The 18,218-nt window shown below is 31.7% G+C and overlaps 1 protein-coding gene and 1 long non-coding RNA gene across 2 annotated transcripts in view; one reads left to right on the plus strand and one right to left on the minus strand.

The window, feature by feature from the left end:
• LOC146997752 (uncharacterized) overlaps nt 1-4,181 on the minus strand; it is an 80,993-nt gene extending 76,812 nt beyond the window's left edge. The window contains exon 1 of the long non-coding RNA XR_015040829.1: nt 4,050-4,181. This is a non-coding gene — a long non-coding RNA (uncharacterized LOC146997752). The remainder of the gene's footprint in view (nt 1-4,049) is intronic.
• The window catches only part of LOC118191024 (uncharacterized), an 85,561-nt gene that overhangs the window by 20,827 nt on the left and 46,516 nt on the right, over nt 1-18,218 (plus strand). The window lies entirely within an intron of this gene.

Genomic DNA, 18,218 nt, shown 5'->3' on the forward strand with positions numbered 1-18,218 from the left:
ATTATAGTCTATGAGTTAAAATAAATTTTTGCAAGAAATTTTAAAAGTTAGCAAAGACTCCACGTTACAAGCCCACTGGACAAAAGCACACGCGACAAAAGCCCACAAAAATGACTCCTTTGTGATAATCATGGTGATAATTGCCTACGCGACAAATACCTACACGAATGAAATCGCCCATAGATAATACGCCAGTCTCAACAACTAAGCATATTTCCCTATCAGTCAAAGCACGACAAAATTCGATTTTCAACCTTGAGCTAAACATACGTATCGATTAAGTTCATTCTAATAATTGTATACTGTGTTCTTGCAATTGTATATTCAATACGAAAGTCTGAAATTAATGTAAAGTATTTGTAAATGTCTTGTTAGACTGGCTTCTCATGCGGGCCAACCGAACTCCCAGCGGGTACAGTAGTGTGGCGAAGCAGTACCTACAAAAGTCACTGACGAAGTTCTGGTGCTCCGTCTACTTTTCCCTGTCCCTGTTAGCACCGCGAGGATCACTAAGAAAGACTAGATAATCTTTCTAACATTCTTACAAACTGACTTTAAAGTATTTTATCACCATGTCAGATCAGAATTCTAAACTGTACAATATTGTGTACAACCATATCTGCTATATAGGTACAGTAGTAACTCATATGTAACTCCATAAACTTCTCATAACCCCTTTTAAAATTGTAAATAAACTGCCAGTTGGGTCACACTGAAGGAGATTAGATGATTAGTATGCCGGGACTTAACAATTTTGTCTGTCACGCTGCTCTGGCGCCCCACACAATACTTGATCTGATATGTTAACACGGCGCTATGAAAGCTATATATGTCGATAAAATAAAAGGGTGATTATGATCTCCGTTCTCTTTTTCTTTCTCAATAATTCCTTGTACATCCCACTACGAAACCTCCGATGGCTGCAATACTGTCTCAGTGCGGCCACCACGTTCATATATTTTAGCTACCTTTTCAATTTTGAAAGTTGAAATTATCTCTTATAGAGTATTTACTTTAAATAAGAACCTCTGTCCAATTTACGCTATATTCTAAAATTCGTTAAGGACTTATAATTGGATATCTTAACAAATGAAACTGCAGAATGAGAAAAAAAGAGTTTAATTGTCATATTACATAAAATAATTACCCTGTCTGATACTAAGCAAGATCACTCAGGTAATTAATTATCCTACATTTGAACAACATAAATAAATATTGCTAATTGTAATAGCGACGCATAAAAATTAGAGCCGCAAATATTATAATTAATTTCAATTTAGATTTACTCCCACTAATAATTTTTTTATTTATTTTCATATACAGTTCGCATTTTTCTTTAAACCGGCTAGTTCTGCTTTCTCATTAAATTAATATCTTTTGATGTTGACTTCTCTTCCAACTATATCGGATTCTCATCTCTCTAAGTTAATTATTCATTAAAAGCATTACACACACGCACGCATACTTTAGGTATTTTGTACTATTTTATTTTTATTAAAGACTAATATTAGAATTTTAATCTATGAAAGTTTATACATTTTTATTTTTATTTTTTATTTTGTGGGAGGACGTTTTTGAAGAGGAGATCGTGTTGATGAAAAGTTCAATAGCACTTTCAGTAATTATACATTTTTTGCTTTTTATGTCTTTGATCGTAGTTTCAGATGAATTGAGATACATGACGTAACAGCATATATAGGTTACATTTACTGGTTCTTTTTCATGTATCTATAAGAATTAACTTTCTTTTGAGCCTCTTAAGTTCCTTAAAATTACTTTTCTTTCGAGTGAAGAAATTTCTGAAGACAATGTCATTTTGACAGAAGGTTATGTAATACTTTCAATAACTGCAGAATTGTTTTATTTGTTATTTAGTAATTAATTTTTATGTTTTTGATTGTAATTTCAAATGAATTTAGAATTCTGATATAATAGCATGTACAGGTTCTTTTTCGTTTAAGAAATTTAAAAATTAATTAGAATTAATCAGAAGCTAAATTAACCAGAAGCTTTAAGAATCAAACTTTCTTTTGAGTCTTTTACATTTCTTTTGAGAGAGGAAAGCTCTGAAAATAAGATCTTATTGATAGAAAGTTAAATGATTCTTTTAATAACCGCATACTTTAAAAAATATTTTGGATTGCAATTACAGATGATAGGACATTATACATACGGTAATTTAATGAGAGTTCTGTAAAACTTTTCAGAGCACAAATCGATATTCCGATACAGTAGTTATTCACTAGCATATTATTTCCTGCTGATTAACAAAATTAAGATGGTGTGTGTGTGTATATTTAATTATGGCAAAGCAGACTAGGGCTATCTGCCTATGGGGAGGGATGCCTTCGTGGAGGACTTTCTAACAAAATTAAGATGAAATGTGAGGTCAGTGGTCTCAAATTCAAAATGCATGCGACTGAAAGCACAATTTGAAAACAGCCGGAGGGGCCAGAAATTTTTTCCTCAGCAGAATGAGGACTGTTTTAACTAAATTTTAAATTTGGCTTACTAAATATTTATGGAAGCACAATAACCACGCAAAGAAAAAAATTCAAATTTATATTTGTTTTCAGTCTGAAATCTAATCAAGATATTTTTTATGGTTACACTTTACAATTCAAATATACTGATCAATAAATATTAAATTTAAAGACTGACATTTATTTCAAGTAATTTTAATATGTTTAATTAATCATTAAATAACTTACCAAAATTCAACTAAAAATAAGCAAATTTCTTAAGTTTTTATTCATTTTATTTTTAGAGAAATCTTTCCAAGTGGGACAAAATTTGAGAATAAATAATGATAGCTTTCTCTTATTTATTAAATTTTTCTTCCACACATAAATAAAAATGCATATATTTGTATGTAACTAATTATAAATTCTTTTATTTCTGCTTGAGAGATGATAGCGTTTTGATTCTCGTAGTCTTGGAAAAAATTACTAGAATTCTACTTGCCGGGTTGTGGATGCTAATCGGTTAATGGAGTTCATTTCTGACTAATTTTCAATTGTGAAAAAATGCCGTTCACATGTAAAAGTACTCTGAAATAAAACGATTATTATTAGCGCAAAAATTCGTAACCGAGCGTATTCATTTTTTGACAAGTATGAATAAAAGTTAAATGAATCTGCATCTTCAAAGATTTGAGTAAGATTCATTTCATATTGTAAATTACTTAGCTCCGTTTAAAGATTTTCTATTGAGTTATTCACGTTCATTTTTAATGATAATGAAAATAATGTAAACTTCAAGTAATTAAAATACTGAAATCTTCGCAACACGGCATTTGCAACAAATATAAAATTGATGTGTATCCAATAGCCGCATAAAATTGCTTCGAGCACCGCTAAACTTTGTTAAATTACAGAAATTAAGTTGGATTCGTATATAAGTTGGATTTTGGATTCCCTTTTCTCTAGATCAAACAAAAAAGTTCATTAACCACCCAAAAAAGTTCAGTAAATGGAGAAGTTTAATATTACACCTCCGTTTTTATTAATGAGTTCAATAGGTTGTTCAGCGAGTTTTTTCATGAAAGCTCTAAGTAATCAGACACTTGATAGACAAGTGAACAAACTGATAGAGAAAAGTTTATACTTAAACAACTGATTCTCGAATTGGTATTTCATTCATTTTTTGTTGTTAAACGAATATTTTTTACTGTCTCGGATCCTTCTGGAATCTTTTTAGTTAGTAGTTCTCGTTAAAGAGCGTCGGGCACCTCTTGTATTGCTTTGTATGGGGAGGGAAGTAAAATGAAACGTATGAAAAATACTTGGCAACCAACCAAACACCTTACAGTATGAATAGCAAACAATCAGATGACATTCATTTTTATCTCTAGAAATGGCTCAACCTTCTAAAACACTGAAGCGATGTGCGTCACGAAGTGGGGTTGGTTAGCTAGCTGCCTTTATGTGAGAGTTGCCATAGTGATTTAAGAGCAAAGACACCAGAATTTCTTAATAATTCAAAAACATGAATTTAACGATTCAGTTATGAAAAAATAAGATAAAAAGAAGACTAAATATATTTCATACTTAGTATATCAGTCATGTTCATAACTCTCAGTTGTGATTCCTTTTCATCAAGTCTTTCAACGGCTAAATAATACATAAAGGTAGGAGTTATAAAAGATACAGTAATCAAAGCCTAACAACACTCGATTCTCTATCTTAAGTTAAAGATGCTACACACAGATATTTATACCTAAATAGCATATGTCATTCTAAAACTTATTATCTCGTATTCAAGACAGTGATTTATCAAATCCTATATGCTTATTAAATAAACGCATAACAGATAATTTTATTATGCTTAGTCTTGGATAAAGGTAGTTTTATTTTAAAGGTCAAAAGATAAGATTACTGAAATTTTATCATTAGTTTTGAGAACTTGGTTTTGAAATGAAATTTAAAAAAAAAAATCTGTATTCAAGTAATGGCAATAATAGGAAACAAGGAATCAAAATAATTATGTAAGACTGATACTGAATTTAAAAAAAAAATTCAAGACGTAGAGAGCTGACAGAGAGTATATTTAGATATTATTAAAAGCATTTTTTCGTATAAACAAATTCAAAGAATAATATTGTTTCAGGTTAGTACTGATTCATTTTAAAAAATTGGATAAATAAATAAATGAATTTAATTTGTAAATCGATTATAAGCCTAATAGCCAGGTGACAGATGAGAGCGGATCCGGACACCCGGGCGGCTTATTAGAACTATTCGTTTATCGCCCGGAATCCGCAACTGTACAACGCGATATTTCTTTGACGCCCCAAGAGCTTAATAGGAATTTTTGTTGATGCTGTACATTGACATTTGAGTATTTTAAACTGATATTTAAACATTTTACAATAATTGTAATTTACAATACAATAATTGGATACTGATGCACACATTGCAGCTGTTGCCTTCGGCCCAACCCCACAAGAGGTGCTATTTGTCTTGATCCTCACTTTTTGTTCGAATAACTTTTGTGTCCGTATAACTTTTACAATAAAAGGATATTACCACGAAATTTTATTCATTAATTTTAAAGAAATAATACAGCGAATATAAAGCTCTAATCTTATGTTATTTTTAAATATTTTGGAATTTTGCTGTTGAATTTTAAGTGGCGTAAGTGTGAAGAAAGTGATGTTTGATTGATAAAGTTAAAAAGAAAAAAGTGTTAATCATATTACTAAAAAAACTGAATATTGATAAGATCAACTGAAGAAAGGCAAGAGAAATACCACTCTAGCTGAAATTCTAAAAATATGCTTTTAAAAATTTTGCGATTTTACTGTTGAAATTTTTGTGGCGTAAATGCGAAGAAAGTGATGCTAAATAATTTAAACTTACAAAAAAAAAAAAAAAAAAAAAAAAACTGAAAGGCTTCAGATTTTAAATTACGTCCAAAGGGGTGTTTTTTTAACGTTTTGTCTGTTACCTTTATTTATTAAATGTCATGTTATTTGCACCCATAAAATTCAGTTCAATAGCAATGTCGCAAAATAATTTTAAAATGAACATATCTTTAGAATTTCCAATAGACAGTTCCGCGCGCTGGAGATAAAAAGGTTTTTCCGCTCGTAGAGTGTTGCCATTATTCGCTTTTAAATCGTTGAGTTTGTTAGGCAAAAATTCGTTAACGTTTTACAAAATATGAAATCGATAATAAAACAAATTTCAAATTTCAAATTTGGTCTTCCACCTGCCGATATACGCAGGAGGATTGTGCCATTCAAAATCCGATGGCTGTATGTACCGTTGTTTTATCAGAATGCGAGAAATATACATACATTTATGCAGATTTTTCATTATTTAATTTCTTCAAATATAATGCAGGACCGTAACATATGGTGGCAACAGTTTGAAAAGTGATTCGCCGTTTATAGTGATTCAACGCAAAATCGCAAAACGAAGACAACAGTCCTTCAGGGACAAAGTCCCTTTGGACTGAAAAAAAAAAAAAAAAAAAAAAAAAAAAAAAAAAAAATCTGTAATGTTTCAGATTTTAAATTACGTCCAAAGGGGCGTTTTTTAACATTTTGTGTGTTACCTTTCTTTATTAAATATCATGTTCCTCGCACTTAAACCATAAGATCCAGTGCAACAACAATATCGCAAAATAGTTTTAAAACGAGCATATCTTTAGAATTTCCGATACAGAGACTCACGCGCTGGAGATAAAAATGTTTTTTCTGCACAACGTTGCCATTGCTCGCTTTGAAATCCTTGAGTTTGTTAATCAAAAATTCGTCAAAGTTTTAAAAAATAGGAAATCGATCATAAAACAAATTTCAAATTTCAAATTTGGTCTTCCACATGCTCATATTCGTTAAAGGATTACGTTATTCAAAATTCGATGACTCTATGTACCGTTGTTTTATCACAATACGAGAAATATACATACATTTATGCAGATTTTTCATTATTTAATTTCTTCAAATATAATGCAGGACTCTAACATTTTGTGGCAACAGTTTGAAAAGTGAACCGACATTTATGAGTCCGACGCAAAATGCCAAAACGAAACTAATAGTCCTTCGGGATTCAAATCCCTTTGGACTAAAAAGAAGAGTACTGTGTTAGCAGGGCTGAGTTCAAGAGCATATTAATAAATCGAAGCTTAGCGAGAACGTAGGAAACCTTAACAAACCCATGCGGGGAAGCATTATATTCTGAATCCTTTCAGACTTTGCTTTCTTTCTCTCTCTCCCCCATTTTTTTACTTCCTTGTACGAAGTAAAAAGGAAGTATTGTAATCGCGAAAAGTTTCAGGCAGCATATTTCAACGAAAATATCCGTTTTGACCGCTATCGAATGCAATTTAACGATGTTTTTGCGTGAAATCTATACGTAAAGAGAGAATAAAAGACTCGTGTCCTCCAAAAAATTATAAAACTGCTTTAAAATTAATTCTGAAGAGAATTTTTCGTGGCGTCTGTACGAACGTATGTACGTACGTGCGTGCGTACGTACGTGTACGTACGTATCTCGCACAACTCAAAAACGAGTAGCCTCAGAACGTTGAAATTTTGTATATAGGACTGCTATAACATGTAGATGTTCACCTCGTATTTTGGTTGCAATCAGCCGCACCACACGTATATAAATATATTTATATATATATATATATCCGCTCTGTTACCCGGCTCAGTGATCTCAGTTTCTTTACTCTTACATGTTTGTAAATTGTACATTTTTTGCTTTAAAAATGATTGAATTATGTTCTTTTTATCTTCCGCTTACGCTTTTTATGCCTTTAGGAAATCTGCATGCAATATTTGTGGAATTATCAACAATTTAAAAGTTGTTTAAGTGAGGCTAAGCCTGAATTTTGATTACCATGGCGGCCATGTTTGTTTACATTTGGAACAACAGAATAGTGTATTTGTTGGCAATCTAGAGAAACTAAGCTTCGCAACAACAAAGACAACGCCTCCATTTATTATTGCGAATTAAATCATGCTTTATCCATTCTGGGGTTTATTCGGGGAAATATGTGTTTAAGATTTAATTTGTAATTTTTAATATAGATATTTTGGGTTTTTATGTATTTTTGCCTCATCGCGAAGTGAGAACTGAATTAATTAAATGAGAAATACTCAATCGTCTGTGAAAAACTGTTCCTTTTTTGTTTTGTTTGCTTAATTTCTTTTATACATCATTCTAGCTTTATTATAGTATTTGAATAGAACATGTGGCAACGATTAGATAATTCTATTCTTTAAATGATATAAATTTTGTGCATTATGAGTTATAATATGCATTATGAGTCGAAATATATAAGTTAACTGTTATATAATTATTGGATTATATAACAGTTAACTTAGTTTCCGTTATATAATTATTATATAAGTTAATTGTTATATAATTATTAATACTGTTAAGTGAATCTAGCGCCAGAGTGTCGCTAAACAAATACTAGAGTGAATTTTAAAAAATGCATTTATTCTATTGTGGTTTATGCGCTGTCGGCAAAGTAGAATTTATTCAATCCAATAAGTTTAAATGAAATGCAAGAAAAAAGTCGTATAATTTAATATTCCAATACAAGGAAGTCATGTGGTGTACACATCAGATTTTTTATTTAGCACTGAGGATGCAATAAAAAAATTTAATACTTTCTTGCTAGCAATGTAGGTAATAAAGGAATTTTTTTAACCGAGTTTTGATTTAATTTTTTGCCACTTTACGTTCTTATACACAATTTGGATACTACATGTGAGAGGAAATCACAAAAAATAAGCTAGTAGTTTTAACTCGGAGAAAAAAGCAAAATCCGCATATCTTCAGTCGGAATAAATGGAGCTATTTCGGGGTCAAACATGATTTCGCGGTCAAGCATGGCTTCACGAAGTTGTGCGGCCTAAAATAAACTAAAAATTAAGAAGAAATTTTGCATCTGTTGATTTTACTAACATTTCCAAGAATGCTTTACCAAGTAAAGCAGTAATATGAAAAACTAATGAATACTGAGTGATTGATAAGTCGTACACACTGTGCAAAATTATATTATTACAAAAGTACTACAATTTTAATCAAACGGTACACTTTAATTAAATTGAAAGAGAAACTATTCTAAGAAACAAAAATGGCAAAAACTTTGAACATCGACACAGTAAAAACTCATAATGTTAGTTTTTCCTCGAATGCAGCACAAAAGCGTTTTTGAGTTTTAAGACCGCCCACTAGCTGCCGAGAGGTAAAAATCGCTGAATGTTGGTAGTTTAGACTTGGGTTCGAATCCAGGCAAACGGAGTTCGTAATTTTGCGTTTCGTGTTTTTTTCCATGTGTAATGCGTATAAGAGTCATTTTCCCTCAGCAAGTCCTCCACGAAGGCATTCCTACCCTTAGACAGATAGCCCTAACGTGTTTTGCCATAATAAATTAAAACTAAACCAATTTTTAAGATACCCTTTCTCAATGCACGAATGCAATTTTTTAATAGCTTCGTTTTAGTATTTGCTTTGAGTTCATCTATATAGTAGGGATTTCTAGCATAAACATGCGCTTTTAGGTGATTCCATATAGAAAGAAATCGGAGGATGAAAAATCAATTGACAATTGGTACTAAAGCACATTCTGAAATGAGGAGATCAGCTGAAAAGTTTGACAAATTATTTTGTCTAACTGGATGAATGGCAGGTACTCAATTTTGCTGAAACCAGAGAAAGCCGTCTTTTTCTCGAAGTAGTGCAATAAACTGTTGAATGTTCAAATACATACTAGTAAATAAAAAATGCGTAGATGCAATGCTGCAACGGGCACCAGATTTTGATAAATGTAAAGGTCTCTTGCAAAACACGTGCGAAATTTTTGTGCTCCATATTCCTGTGTTTTGGTTATTGACATATCCTCATAGATAAAAGTAAACTTCGTTCGTAAAAAGAGTACAGAATCAAGTCTTTCTGCTATGTTGATGGTAGCAAATAAACTAAACTACTGACAATAGCGCAACTGCTTGAGCTAGGCGTTTTCAGTTTTTGAGCAACACGAATATGATAAGGACGAAGATTCAACTTCTTCAAAACCTTTTATGTACTTCAAAAGTATTCGATAAATTTTATTGCGATGCGAGTTTTCTCATACTGACTGCAATATTTTATTCCTGACTTCGTAGTCCGAACTAAGCTTTTATTTAGCTCACTCATGGTGTTTGTCTCTAAGGTCAAAAGTTTGTCATCGAATTTAAACTACTTCCTGATAAGCTATCGAGTTCAAATTTTGTACACACACTGTTTGTAAGTAACAACAATGTGATGAAGTATTTGTTTTTTCAAAATACGGTTTAGATTATATCCTTTTTTTGAAATTTAATGTTGAAACTTGTTCCTCTCACAAATCTTCGCTTGAGGGACAAACTAAAAATCTCAGAAATTTAATCTTTGCACCATCAGATAGAACAGAATTTTTTTTTTAAATGGAACCTTTAAAGCAACTTCTGATTTTCGAAAGTAGCCCAATTTTTTCGGTCACTTAAAGTCTGTGATTTTTGGCAAGAATTTAGTTCAGAAGAATTACGAAAGTTGAGAAGAATTTTTGGCAAGAATTTAGCTTGAGAATTTTGAACATTCATTATCATCAACTTTAAGATACTGAACATTTCATTTCATGTTGTAATCAACGCCAGATTAACCTAGTTAAGATTAAGCATGACGACCCCTCTAAGTTCCAATCACGGTAAATCCAAGGGCGGTTAAAGAAAAGAAAAATGCAAGAAAGATGAATAACCATATTATAAGTAAATCGAAAAATACTACTAACAATTTATTTGTATTTTCAAGAAGTTATGAAGCAATTTTATGTTAGAGAAGGTGAAGAGAAAATGATGTGTGTGCCGTGGACGCATTCAGCTGATCTGATAAGGTCAAAGGAAGAAACCTCTTCCCTCCTAGCCTTCGCAACCTAAAACAGCAAACAAATTTTTCCTACCTGCATGATGTCCGCTTATCAGGTGAAAGTGCATTTTTTAGCATTAAGTTAGGCTCAATTTATAATTAAGTTTTAGGCATTATTATTAACATTTTCGCATTGTGAATAAAGAAGTTTTTAATTAATTTCATGAGTTGGTTTATTTTGTTAACTTTATTACTCATTGTTGCGCAAAGTATGAGTTCTGTTGTAAAATAAAACAATAAAATAATGGATCCACCTTCGTTTAATGTTTACTTAATATTATTTAATTATTTAATTTCATTTAAACTTATCACCAAGTCTCAAAATGTACTCTTATTCCCATGTAATTTCTATCTCAGTGAGCCTCACGTTCGCTTATTCGATTCATTAGAAAATCGGAGACTTATTACTACTATTATAACTTAACTAGTGAATTATTAATAGTATGAAATAACAATATTAGCTAGAGAAACTGTCACTAAATTTAACTAGCGAAGTCTTTTAGGATATTTATTTTTTGGCAAAGTTCCTCAGGTAGACAACATGTGCTATACTAATGCTATTAGTCTAGAGGTTTTTCTTTTCCGTTCTTGTATTTTCTGTAGATAGTTTTACTTTACGCTGATAGTTTGTGATAATAATCTTTCCATGGCTGTGCAAAAAGTAGAACGTAAATCCTTTTACACCTAGTACAGTTGATCCGCAATGCAGTTAATCGGGAGGTAACCGTATAAGCTGGATAGTTTTTTCACATTTTTAAGGACATAAGTCAGTTCAAACTTCTTTAATCACTTAAAAAATAAATATTAAACAAAACTGCAGTTTTATTTTAGTAAAATCAAATCTACTTTGGCAGGTACAGGTTGAAGCAAGGCCTGTACCTCACACCCACGTAGGCATTTTAGGTATTACTGGGCTTTTGTAACTGTTAATCTTCCATTCCAATTTGAAATTCCGGGTAGAGCAGCCCGTTGGGGCAATCCAACAGTCTCTCACCCCTCTTTCTTTAACACCTACCTCACGAAAGGATTTCTGCTCGCCATATATTTTGAGTGCTTCCTTGCCACACAGACAATATAAACTTACAAATATCCATGCTTTCTCCGGGATTCGAACTCCGCCCTTCGGTGGGACCGTCACCGTCACTAAGGCGTCTGGGCGACATTATTAGTTGACATTATTAGCCACTATCCTGTCTGGACGACATTATTTTACTGATAATAAAGGTTTGCTTTTCTATCCTATCTTTTTCTTGTTAACGGCTCATTTCACTCTATATATAATAAAGTTTTAAATATTAGAGCATTTTAAATAAAAAGATTTGTGTAAAGGCTCTGGTGAATTACTTGGCTACAATATTTAACTGCTGTTTTGCAACCACTGTGAAATTTTGTGGTCTGTTTTAAATTAATGCTTATTTACTTACAGTTAAGATTGTTGTTTGCTGTAGCCGCTGCTAAATTTTCCAGGAAACTTACAAGCAGGTGTGAGGTCTGCTTGAAATTATTTTCTCTGTTAGAGATAAGAGTGAAATGCCAGTCGATGTTCCTCTGAAGTTTCAGTTAAGCCTGTGTGCTAATGTAATTACTTACTAGAAGCTATCTCTTTTCTTATCAGTCTGCAAACGGCTATCGGAACCCGTTATGTTTTTAAGTTGTAAATGACAAATGTGGCTATAATGAATGTGTCTCTGGTATATTTAAAGTGTGTCTGAGCTTGTATATTTAAAGTTTTCAATTTATAAGTCAGATTTAGAATTAATTTAATTCTTTATATAAATTAGATTTATAATAATTTAGTCATTCATTAAAAATATTCAACTCAAAAGATTATAAAGGTTAATAATTATTCAATGATATTTTCAAAGAGAAACATAAATGAGAAATATATTCTAACTTTATTCCAATATTTTAGCCTTTTTGACTTTCTTGTGCGAAGTAAAGGAAGTATTATAATCACGAAAAATTTCGGGTATCATATTTCAACGAAAATATCCATTTTGACCGCTTATGAATCCATCTGAAAGGTGTTTTTGCATGATATCTGTACGTACGGACAGAGCAAAGGAATCTTTTTCCCAAAACGATTTGTAAAATGGGTTTAAAATAGATTTAAAAGATACAAAGATACTTTTTCTAGACGTCTTGTACGTGCGTATGTATGTATGTATCTCGCATAACTTAAAAACGACTAGCCTCAGAAGGTTGAAATTTTGTATAGGGGACAGCTATAACATGCAGTTGTGCATTCCCTTTTTGGTTGCAATCTGCAGTCCTAAAATTATATATATATATATATACACACACACCCTGTGTGTTACGAAGTTCTTTGAACTCAGTTTTTTTTATCTTATACGTTGGTAAATTGTGCATGTTTTTGCTTTAAAAGTGATTGAATTAGATTGTTCTTATATTAGAGTTAAGGCTTTAATATTTTTAGTTAATCTGCATGCAGTAGTTGTAAAATAATCAACAATTTAAAATTTGTTTACATGCTAGTAAGCCTAATGAAATCGCCATTTGTTTACATTTGAAACTGTTAGTAGAATAGTGAATTGAGTCACATTCTGCACTAAATTCAATGTCTTCTTGCCGAGTGGGACAAAAAGTAAACTTTCAGTTTTGTGCACCGAAACATCTGTATTTTTGGCTTTCCGCGAAGTGATAATCGAGTTCATTAAACGAGAAATACATCTCTTATTCGAGGAAAGGAAATAAGTTTAAATGAAATGCAGTAAAAATGTGTGTAATTTAATAGACCTTACAAGGAAGTCATGTGTTGTCCACATCATATTTTTGTTTACTAATTTCATCATATGAAAATGAAAAGGGGAAAATTCTGCGATTATCATAAGAACCCAACAAAATAGAGAGTAGTCATAGATAAAGTACCGGTAACTATCACAAAATGATTTACTTAAAAGAAACCTATACTATAATAAGAATGCGTAGTAATGCTCATCGTTTTCATCACCATTCAATCTGTTTTTCTACATACAATGATCTACAGAACCATGAAGAGCACTAGAAATAACTGTTTTGTTAAAGATCTTCACTGTTACTACTTCATCAGTTAGATCACGTGCGCGAAAAATCTGCGAGCAAATAAATTAGTAACACTAAAACAATCACTACAAAATTCTTCCACTTTAAAATTTAGGAGAGTTCGCTTTTTGAACGCCTTGAGGAAAGAGAAAATTACTTGAATATAAAAATAAAAAAAAAAAATAAAATAATAAAAAAAAAAAAAAAACTTCCGGTAAAATGCTAGGGAGGAGGGAATACGGTATTTTTAAAAATGAGGGAAAGAGACTGGAAAAAAAACTGAAAATTTCAAATTTTAACGATCTCCCAAAAGGGCTTTTAAGCATTTTTACGTTTTTGCTGAACTCACAGTCTACCAGTCTGCTGTTGCACTCACTCCTGCCTAACCCCCCCTTTTTTTTGTCTTTTAGGTGTTATTGTTAAGCACCCTTTCCTTTGCATTTACAATTCAACAACGAAATCACAAAAATTTGTAAAGCAGCATATGTGTAAAGCAGCGAATGTTCAGAGTTCCAGATCTAGTGTTAAGTGTTAGCATACCTTTTTCTAATTTTTTCAGTCTTTTCTTGGTTCACCATATCAATGTTCAATTTTCTTAGTAAGATGGCTTATAGAACTTTTTCTGTATTTTTTTTATTATTAACGTTTTGTGTGATAACTTTATTTATTAAATATCACATTCTTCGCATTTATAGTCGACAGATAGTCTCGTGCGCTGAAGATAATTTTTTTTTATTCCTTACAATGTTGCCACTATTTGTTTTTAAATTGTTGAGTTTGCTAATTAAAAATTCATTAAAGTTTATGATTAATTTCATGAACTGAGTTGCTTTGTTACTTTTACTACTGATTGCTGCCCAAAGTTTGAGTTGTATTTAATTGCTCCCTTTTGTTTAATCTTTGTTGAGTATTACTTATTTAACTTTTAATTTCGTTTAATCTTACCGCCAAGTGTGAAAATATATATACAACTTTAAAGGTGGGTTTATTCTTTACTTTTTAATTCTCCCATTTTATTTCACATATGCAGGGTGATTCAGAATTCACCATCAGTATTTGGTGGGGAGGTAGGGAATAAAAAAAGAAGGAGATTTCTCATAGGAAATTATGGGCGCAGACGAACGCATGGTGGTGTAGAGGACTCTGTGTGTACACAATTTCCATACATAAGCACAGCTGTTTGACGTGTGAAGCCAGTCGTCATTCGACTAAATCACTTTGCAGAAGTCACATGAGCTAGTATATGTGGAATGAACTTGCAGATATGCATATAAATGCCAGGCATATTCCGGTTGTCCATGCAACCCCGTTGTGAGTTATGCATTCTAGCACATGGTCAGCAGTTCGAGCACATCTTGTAAGTCTGCAAAACCGATGCAAAGAAATGTTGCATGTAAGATAATAAATGTTTTCTTCCTTACTACTTCTTTCTTATGTGTTCTTTCCATCATTGAACTGGGGTCATTTTGCCCTACTACATGGTATATGCGCCCATGCATTCCTATGTGAAATCTCCTTCTTTTCCTATTCCCTACATCCCCACCAAATATTGATGATGACTTCTGATTCATCCTGTATTTCATACAATAGCAAGTTTCACGCATTCGCTTATTCAGTTCGTTAGAAAATTGAGGGCTTACTAGTTCGTAAAATGTGGCTAAAGCGTTAAAGTATAGCCTCCTTAAATGTTAAAATATAGCCTCCTTAAACGTTAAAGTATAGCCTCCTTTAAAGTATCCCAGACATGATATACATGTCTTTTAATACATCTCTTACTGGTAGTCAGAAGAATGTTATTTCTATTAAAAAATAATCAAAAATTGTCCGCGTACATTTTTAGACAGTTTGAAAGTTTATTCAGATTTTGATTAAATCACATATGACAGAAGCAACACAATCCTACATCCTTTTTTATTAAGTTTATATTACGAAATTCACAGCTACATTAATTAAATTCCTAATAATTCCTTAAATGTAATTATTCATAATAATATAATTATTTTAAGCCCTTTTATTTTGCGAAGAAGAGAGTAGAAAAATCATTATTTCATCAACTGCTGTGCAAATTTTTCGATGGAATTTTAAGTATCAAATTAGTTTTTGAACACAATTAAAACTGAAAGGAATTGAATGAACAAATTAAAAAAATAGTTCTTTCTAGATTCTCCTGTTCGATACAGAACGTTCGATGATATTACTCTGAATATATGTAAAATATGCTATAAAATTAAAAGAAGTGAGAAGTAACTAACACCAATAAGGAATAAGATACAGCAAAAAGGATAACAATTGTATTGGTGGCGTAATTCAGTTCCTGTTCTGAAACAATAGATTAGATATGCTCTTACACTCAATATAGGTGCCTGCGCATTGTGTTTTAAAATTCCAATGGTCAACAGCATGCAAAAGCAAGTATCATAGTTATAGACTGCCAGCATTTCAAAATCATTTAAGTGCAGCTACACTCAAAATGCCAAGTCTCGCAGATTGTAAGCTTCTAAAATTTTTCTTAAAAATCTACGCCTAAATAATTTGTTAGCTTTTATATGCTTTCCCAATGAAGTAAATAATTAAACAAAACAAAATTAAATATTTTGATGAAAATTCTCTTTGGAGTATATTTTATCTGTAATTGCATTTTAAAAGCCAAACATTTACAGTTATTTGATTTCTGGAAAATTTCATTAATATAACGAGAATGTAATATTATTAGTAGCATATAATTCTAATAACAGCGAGGAGTAATATTTTGGAAGGAAAAAACACGTGTCTTGCTAGGTAATACAGAAGAATGATTGATTTATACATTCCTAAATATCCATTTATAGTATATTTCACATGATATTTCAACCATTTACCCATTTTACATTTATGCATGGTTTCTGATTGTCAATTCATGTAGTTCTAATTCATAAGTTTTTTTGTATTCATACATTTATATATGATTTCTGATTATACATTTATACATTTCTAAGTTTCCTATACTTATACCTCTTTTCATCTTTGTGCCCCCTAACCGGCAAGGCCGTATATATATACGGAATATTACAAAAAATATTCTACTATACATACGGCCGTATATATATATACTAGAATATTTTTTATGATATCTGTAAGAACGTATATATACGTATGTCAAAAAAATTATGGCAATATATCTGTAGAGATATTTAGATTTTTTTTTTTGGAAGCAAGCAAGAGGAAAAATTAGCAAACGCCATCGCAGGGAATCGAACCACTGATCTCTGGAATACCGGCCCAGCGTGCAGAACCACTACACCACGAAGAAACGCTAAGGAGGTGGGAGAAATACCTTATATACTCCCCCTTTTAAAGAGCGACTGGGTTTTTTAGGAGACCCAATCTCCAAATCCTGGGTGTGGAGAGTCATCATCCACAACCCTTTTAGTTCGGGCGCCACTGTAGAGACATTAAGTATTTTTTGGAAGCAGGCAAGATGAAAAATGAGTAATCGCCTCCGCCGGGAATCGAACCACGGACCTCTGGAATACCGGCCCAGCGTGCAGAACCACTACACCACGAAAGCACGCTAGTAAAGTGGGAGAAATACCTTAGACATTAAGAGAACACAAATTCAGATATAAAATACCAGGAGAATTTTTACATTAAAATCACGAAAATAATTTTTTCTCATAGTAGTTTTGGGGAATTTGTGCTTTCTTAGCGAACACCCCGGCCGGTCAGAGGGTTAATTTCTATTTTTGTTAATAGTAAAATATTTCTTTTATGTAACACAATAATTCGGTTATGCGTTGTTTTCGCCTTGTTTCTTTTTGCAACTCAATACTGTTTTTTGAAAGACGTTTCTTTCTTTCAATAGCATTTGGAAACTTTACTATTTGGAATTTCTCTTCTGTCTGGAAAAGCCATTCCAGATTCGAGGAAGCTCTATTGGTCCTAAAAAGTCTTTGGAGAAATGAAGATATAGAATATTATAATGACTGGACAGAGCTCCAGATGTAACAGATGGCCAGACGTGGAGGGAGGGCATTTGCTAGGAGTTTAAATGTTAGTTTACAATATTTTAGTTATTGCAAAAATTATTAACTGAGGATATTTATCTTTTGACAAATACGAATAAAATTAATCAGATCTGTATCTCCAAATCTTTGAATAAGATTTATATCACACTATAAATCAATCATACCTATTTGTAGATTTACTGGTACGTTAGTGAAGTTTACTTTTAATGATAATGAAAATAATTTAATTTTTTAATTAGTATTTTCATTAGAATTAAGGACTTCAAATCTCTTAATTCCTTAAATATACCTTCAATTTCTCGTCGCAGTTATTCTATTTTTTTTTCTTTTCTTTTTTGAGTATTCTTGAGATTTTTCTTTGAACTAATTTAGAGGGATTTAAAACAGAGAAATTATGCGAATTTTTTTTTATTTCAGTTGCGTTTCCTGTATTTACAATTTAACTTTAGAAGCTTTAATAGAAGTGTATATGTCAGTGATAAATTTATCCTTTCGTTGCTGCTCTTTGTTAAGAATATTTAAATAGCCGGCTAAATCAACAGAAAAATTCTAAATCTGTTGTCCATGTGTGTCAATGGTTTTATTTTTTTATTCCGTCATGAAAGTTTTGCGATTTCATTTATTAAATAAAAAAATTGTTTTTATACAGTTCCTCGATTTAATCACCTTACATTTTTACAATACGTATTTCTCCTTTTATTAATTTCTTCTAGGAATACAACAAATTTTCGATGATTCGTCCATGAATAAAGTTTACTGTTTTAAT

This window comes from Stegodyphus dumicola, chromosome 4, assembly GCF_044657685.1.
Source record: "Stegodyphus dumicola isolate Sdum_Otavi_A_Nest chromosome 4, ASM4465768v1".
In the NCBI taxonomy this organism is placed as follows: domain Eukaryota; kingdom Metazoa; phylum Arthropoda; class Arachnida; order Araneae; family Eresidae; genus Stegodyphus; species Stegodyphus dumicola.